Source organism: Schistocerca americana, chromosome 3 (assembly GCF_021461395.2).
Source record: "Schistocerca americana isolate TAMUIC-IGC-003095 chromosome 3, iqSchAmer2.1, whole genome shotgun sequence".
Classification (NCBI taxonomy): domain Eukaryota; kingdom Metazoa; phylum Arthropoda; class Insecta; order Orthoptera; family Acrididae; genus Schistocerca; species Schistocerca americana.
Genome location: NC_060121.1, coordinates 938,674,294 through 938,681,861, shown reverse-complemented (window position 1 = coordinate 938,681,861; position 7,568 = coordinate 938,674,294).

Sequence of the window (7,568 nt, the reverse complement as noted above, 5' to 3'; positions counted from 1 at the left end):
TATTTTGGAACTGCTGAAACACCTTAGATCAGCCACATTTGCACTTAGAATCATTTCAAACCTTAGGGAGAGACAAATCAGTATTTTGATATATATTTCATATTTTCATTCAATAATGTCATATGGAATAATTTTATTGGGTAACTCATCTTTAAGAAAGAAAGTCTTTGTTGCTCAAAAACGTGCTGCAATAATATTATGTGGTGTTCACCTGCGATCATCTTGCAGATATCTCTTTAAAGAGCTAGGCATTATGACTGCTACTTCACAGCGTCTTTATTCCCTCATGAAGTTAATTGCAAATAATCCTCTACAGTTCAAAAGAAACAATGATGTACTTAATTATAATACCAGAAGGAAAAATGGCATTCTCTACTTCACATTAAGGTTGTCTTTAGCACAAAAAGGGGTGCACAATATTGCAGCAAAAAAATTTCGATCACTTTCCCAGTGATATAAAATGTCTGACAAAGACCAAAGTAAAATTTGAAAACAAACTGAAAAAGTTTCTCCTAGGTAATTCCTTCTATTCTATAGAGGAATTTCCATTATTGTGATGTGTTAAAGGTGGTGGGTAGAAATCACTAACTCACTTCTGCATATTTTAAAAAAAAAGCTTGAAAATGTTCAGCATGTAGGTATATTTGCACATTTATTAAGAACATTTTCTGTACAACATGAGCTGCACTAGAAATATTTTATTCACTAAATTGGTTTTTAGGTTTATAACCCTTCATCAGTGGCATATTATGCACTTTTATCGCAATGAGATGCTTGTCAGTCAACACAACAGAATCTGAAATGTGTCCTATAACACAGTATACAGTTTTTCATGTATGTTATTCCTGTCAAATTCCATAAAATTACAATTTATCATGCAAAATGATCCATGAAACCAACTATTCAAAATTTAAGTTCTGGATGAGATTGAATATGAGACAGAAGACGTTCTGATTACTAGTTAAAGATGATACAGCTAGATCCATGAACCCCTTATAATGTAATTTATTAATCTAAAAGTAATGTAATGTAAACAATAAGAAACAGTACACTGATGTTTACTGAATAATATACTATTGTATCATACTATGTAGTTTGATGTAAAGCAATCACTGTTGTAAGTTAAATATTATAAAATGGCTTCATGAGATAGCAGAAAACAGTGAAACATTGACATCTTGGGTTGTCGGGTGTTCTGCCGGATATCAGCGTCGTACTTGCACGATATTTCGGTCACGTAGCTCGTAACCTTCATCAGGTGCGACCTGAGACTGCTCCTCGAGTGGACCTGGTCAAGTATTTATGCCTATGGCCTTCCCCCTCCACCAACGGCTGCAGGCGCTTCCTCTGTGGTCCGCGCCCATTCCCTGCGACCTGCTGGAGCGTTGCTGCTCCGTTTTCCGTCCGCTGCGGTTCTAGGTGTTCCCTCTGCGGTCCGCGCCCACCAAACCCGCTCCTGGGGGTTTCATCTACGGTCTGGGGTACCAAGCGTTCCCCCTGCGGTCCGCGCCCGCTCACCACGACCTGTTGGAGCGTTGCCGCTCTGTTTTTCGTCCGCTGCGGGTCTGGATGTTCCCTCTGCGGTCCGCGCCCAGCAGTTCCACTTATGTGTGTTCCATTTTCGGTCTGGTGCGCCTGGCAGTCCGTCAGGGGCTCGTTTTCCATCTCCATGTCTCTGGTTCTTCTGTTTGTGTAGTGTTACAGCTGGCCCCATTGCTCCTTTAACAATTCCAGAGCCGGATCCCAGGCTCTGCTTAGCTGGTACCCTGTGTCACGGTTCATAAGATCGTCAGCCATTTTAATTTCTATCGATTCTCTTATAACACTGTCCCAAAATCTGGGTGTTTGTGCTAGAATCTTGGTATCCTCATACTTCATGGCATGATCTAGTTCTAGACAGCGTTCAGCAATGGCTGACTTAGTCACCTGTCTTAATCTAGTGTGCCTCTGATGTTCTTTGCACCTGATCTCCACAGTTCTTGTCGTCTGGCCAATGTAGGACATGCCACATTGACAAGGTATATTGTAAATCCCTGGTTTTCGTAACCCCAGATCGTCTTTGACACTCCCCAACAGTCTCCCCCCCCCCCAGAGCCGCAGTGGACGAAAAACGGAGCGGCAACGCTCCAACAGGTCGTGGTGAGCGGGCGCGGACCGCAGGGGGAACGCTTGGTACCCCAGACCGTAGATGAAACCCCCAGGAGCCGGTTTGGTGGGCGTGGACCGCAGAGGGAACACCTAGAACCGCAGCGGACGGAAAACGGAGAAGCAACGCTCCAGCAGGTCGCAGGGAATGGGCGCGGACCACAGAGGAAGCGCCTGCAGCCGTTGGTGGAGGGGGAAGGCCATAGGCATAAATACTGGACCAAGTCCACTCAAGGAGCAGTCTCAGGTCGCACCTGATGAAGGTTACGAGCTACGTGACCGAAATATCGTGCAAGTACGACTCTGATATCTGGTAGAACACCCGATAACCAAGATGTCATTAGATCGCCGGGAAAGCCTGAAGAGTTACAGTGAAACACTGTTATTATAAGTTTCTTTGTTTCAGCACATTGCTGCGTTTTGTTGAGTGGGAAAGTGTGACTATCACGATATCTGTTTCATGCATTCTGTAGTGTGAATGCATTTCTGCTCATAATTCTACATCATATGAATGAAGAGTCAAATTGCAACCTCTTTGTTTAGTAGTTGGTCTAGATTTTTGACATATCCCATGGATCCCATAGTGATTGGTATCTGAGATTTGGAAACAAGTCAAGGATGCATATTTAATTTAATTTAAGTGCAAACAATGAAGTTTCATTAATTAGAGTATTACAGTACTAATTCTAAGTATATATTAACATAAAATACAAAATTTAAGAGTTTATGTGAAGATGTTCTCCAATGAGTAGAAAGAATTGCCAAATTAGAAGTTCTTTAATGTATTCTTACATTCCACTACATTACTTGCATGACTTTTAAGGTACTCTGCTGGGTTACAGTAAAAATCTGTACCCATATAACTTACTCCTTTTTGTACTAATGTTTACCCCTTGAGATGTTTGTAGAGGTTTTTTTGGTTCTAGTGTTATATTCATCTTTTCACAATAAGGAGTGAAGAGATAAATACTGATAATGATAAAGGACATTAATATGTATATAAACTATAGTATTTGTCAAAATACTCATTCTTTTGAAGAGGTCTGCATGGGATGTTCTTGAATTAGCACCAACTAAAATACTTAATCAGCAACCTGTTGCATTATTTATGTATCCAGTCTATGAAAGATGGGGTATTTCCTAATAGATTAAAATATGCTGCAGTGATGCCAATACACAAAGGTGGTGAGAGCCATATAATAGCTATCAACCTATTTCTTTGCTGCTAGTTCTTTCAAAAATATTTGAAAATGTAGTGCATAACCTCACTAACACTAGTTTGGCTTTTATAAAAGAGCCATCCACAGGAAGGACAATATTCAGTCTCATGAAAGAAGTTCTAGATGAACTGTATTACATGAAGTGTAGAAGGAACCCTGTAGGGATTTTCTATGATCTAACTAAAGCTTTTGACTGTGTAAAACATAACATATTAGTACAAAAATACTCAAACTATGGCATCAAAGACCAATCACTAGCTTGGCTAGAGTCCTACGTGACAGGCGCAGGGGAAACAATAAAATCAGAGTGAGGAACTAGTAACTATGGTGTTCCCCAAGCCTCAATTCTTGGACCACTGATCTTCTTAGTGTATATTAGTGCCCTACAAGCGTTAGTAAATAACAGTGCAAGTATGGTAATGTTTGCTAATGATACTAGTATCTTGATGGCATGAAATCTTAAATGTAGAGTACAGCTGAAACAATAACACAACAAGTACACGAATGCCAGAATGAAATTTTCTCTTGACAGTGTAGTGCGCACTGATATGAAACTTCCCAGTAGTTTAAAACTGTGTGCCGGACCAAGACTCGAACTGAAGACCTGTGCCTTTCATGGGCAAGTGCTCTACTGACTAAGCTACCCAAGCACAACTCACAACCTATCCTCACACCTTTACTTCCGCTCATTTGATAGCACATTTGCCCATGAAAGTCAAATTTCTCGAGTTTTAGTCCCAGTCTGGCACACAGTTTTAATCTGCTAGGAAGTTTTAAGTGTACAAATGGCTTGCAGCAAATAGTCTATCATTAAATCCGGAAAACAAATTTAATGCATTTTCAGGCAGCAAATAACAAGCTTCAAGTCCCTGAAACAGATATCAATGGACAGAAAATAAATGAAAGTTCACATATAAGATTTCTGGTAATACAAATGGATAATAAATTGGGATGGAATGAACGTATTGATTAGCTGCTCAAGAAACTAAGCTCGGCATGTTTTGCATTAAGAACTATTTTGCCCTATGTTGACAGGGAACCAGTAATTTTATCATGTTTCACATATTTCGAACTTCTGATCTCATATGTTATAATATTGTTGGGAGATGCTGCATTAGTACGAAAAGTTTTCAACATACAGAAACAAGTTGTGCTCTCAGTGGCCCTTTTAACAATATTCCAGATTATTTTAATATTATTATCAGAGATGTTAATCTCAGACATAATGCACATACTTCTGGACTTCTTAACAACTTTTCTTAATACAGTATGTGGTATTTCCAATCGGACATCCTGGGGACACCTATTCAACACATCTGAGATATTGACACCCACAAGTCAGTACATCTACTTTTTGATGATATTTGTATTCAACAAAAAACATCTTTTCCAAACTAACTATGATATTCACAATCATAACACAAGACAGAGGAAAAGCCTTCACAAAGATGCAGCTAATCTCAATATAGCACAAAAAGAAGTTATCCAGGCTGGAATAAGAATTTACAATAAGCTTCCAAACAAGGACATTGACAACCTTCTTGTATTCAAGAGGAAACCGAAACAGCTCCTCATAAAACAGACTACATATGTTTTGAATGAATTTCTAGAGCTATAAGATTTGTATAAGATGTATTTATGTTATAAATGATGTAATGTGTATGGCAATGTATGTAATATTACACAAAACATTATAAAAGCTACGACACTGTATTAAGAAAAGTTATTAAAAAGTCCATAAGCATATGCATTATGTCTGAGTTTAGCACCTTTGATAATACCGGGTGATCAAAAAGTCAGTATAAATTTGAAAACTGAATAAATCACGGAATAATGTAGATAGAGAGGTGTAAATTGACACACATGCTTGGAATGACATGGGGTTTTATTAGAACCAAAATAATACAAAAGTTCAAAAAATGTCCGACAGATGGCGCTTCATGTCATCAGAATAGCAATAATTAGCATAACAAACTAAGACAAATCAAAGATGATGTTCTTTGCAGGAAATGCTCAATATGTTCACCATCATTAGTCAACAATGGCTGTAGTCAAGGAATAACGTTGTGAACAGCACTGTAAAGCATGTCTGGAGTTATGGTGAGGCATTGGCGTCGGATATTGTCTTGTCCCTGGAGATGACGGTCGATCACGATACACTTGTGACTTCAGGTAACCCCAAAGCCAATAATCGAACGGACTGAGGACTGGGCACCTGGGAGGCCAAGCATGACGAAAGTGGCGGCTGAGCACACAATCACCACCAAACGATGCGCACAAGAGATCTTTCACGCGTCTAGCAATATGGGGTGAAGCGCCACCCTGCATAAACATTGTACGTTACAACAGGTGTTTATCAGCCAGGCTGGGGATGATGCGATTCTGTAACATATCGGCGTACCTCTCACCCACGGTAGCAGTTACAAAACCAGAATCACGCATTTCCTCGAAGAAAAAAGGGCCGATAATGGTAGATGTGGTAAATCCAGCCCATACCGTGACTTTCTCGTCGTGCAATGGAGTTTCCACAACAGTTCTAGGATTTTCGGTAGCCCAAATTCTGCAGTTGTGAGCGTTGACAGACACTCTGAGCGTGAAATGAGCTTCGTCGATCCGCAACACGTTACTCAATCAATCGTCATCTTCCGCCATCTTTTGAAACGCCCACACCACAAATGCCCTCCACTTCACTAAATCGCCAGGTAACAGTTCATGATGCCAATGGATTTTGTACGGATAGCATCGGACGGTATGACTCAGTGCCAACCAAACAGTAGTGTGTGGAATGCTGATACGACGTGCGACTGCATGAGCGCTGACTTCCCCGTGCATAGACGAACCCGCTACAGTCTCCATTTCTTCCTGAACTGTCTCAGCAGCATTGCGCCTTGTGCTAGGTCGGCCACTACAGGGTCTATTGTCTAAACAAACTGTGGCTTCGATCTTTGAAATCATTCTCGCCACAGCTGCATTTGTCAATGGACCTTTACCCGTTCGACCCCCCTTCCTATGGCGACAGGATCGTAACGCTGAACTAGCACATTCCCCATTCTGATAATACAGCTTCACTAAAAGGGCCTTTTCAGGTAACGTCAACATGCTGCGACTGCTGGCGCATCTGATTCTCTCTCTCATTAGAGCTCCTTTTATACACAATTGTCATGTGCAGTCACCGACGTTTTGCTGTCCTGTGCCATCTGTCGGACGTTTTGTGACCTCTGTTTTTTTTCTAATAAAACCCCATGTCATTCCAACCCAGTAATATTAAAATAATTTGAAATATTGTTGAAACAGCAACTGAGAGCACAGGAAGACTGTATTTCCATCAAATTCTATGTAAGGTTCGTTAACAAAAATTTAGAAGTAGAAAACATTTTTAATAATCATGTTTAAGTGTTGTAGAGGAAATATAATACAACTGTTCATTATAATATGCAAGGTAGTATATGGAAAGGCAATACCTATCCAAATTGATAAAATTGAAATCCAACCCACCTTCTCTACCGAAATTAGGAAAATAATAAATTCACTCAAAAGTATAAGCTCACATGGAATTGATGGCACTTCCAACAGAGTACTAATAGCTTGTTCCTAACAGATAAGTAGAATTCTGCTATTGTTAAACCATTACATAAAAAAAGGATAGGTCTGATGCTAACAATTACTGCTCAATCTCACTTTTGACAACTTTATCCAAAATTCTTGAAAAAGTAATATATTCAAGAGTGGCATCGCATTATTTTGTAAAAATGAAGTACTAACAAAACGTCAAGTTGGTTTTCAGAATGGCTTTTCAACAGAAAATGCTATATATGCTTTCACTGTTCAAATATTAAACGCTCTGAACAATTAGAGATCATCCATTGGGATATTTTGTGATCTCTCAAAGGCTTTTGACTGTGTGAATCATGAAATTCTTCTAGATGAGCTTAAGTGTTATGGTGTGAGTGGAACAGTGTACAAATTGTTTGACTCATATTTGACTCAAAGAATGCAAAAGGTTGAAATAAACAGTAAAGATAGCGTACATAAATCAGCAGAGTCCTCTAACTGGGGAGGCATAAAGAATGGTGTTCCACAGGGTTCAGTCTTGGGTCCCTTATAATTCTTAATATATACTAATGACTTGCCACTTTATATTCATGAAGAGGCAAACCTAATTCTCCTTTCTGACGATACAAGTATAGGAATCACACTTAACAA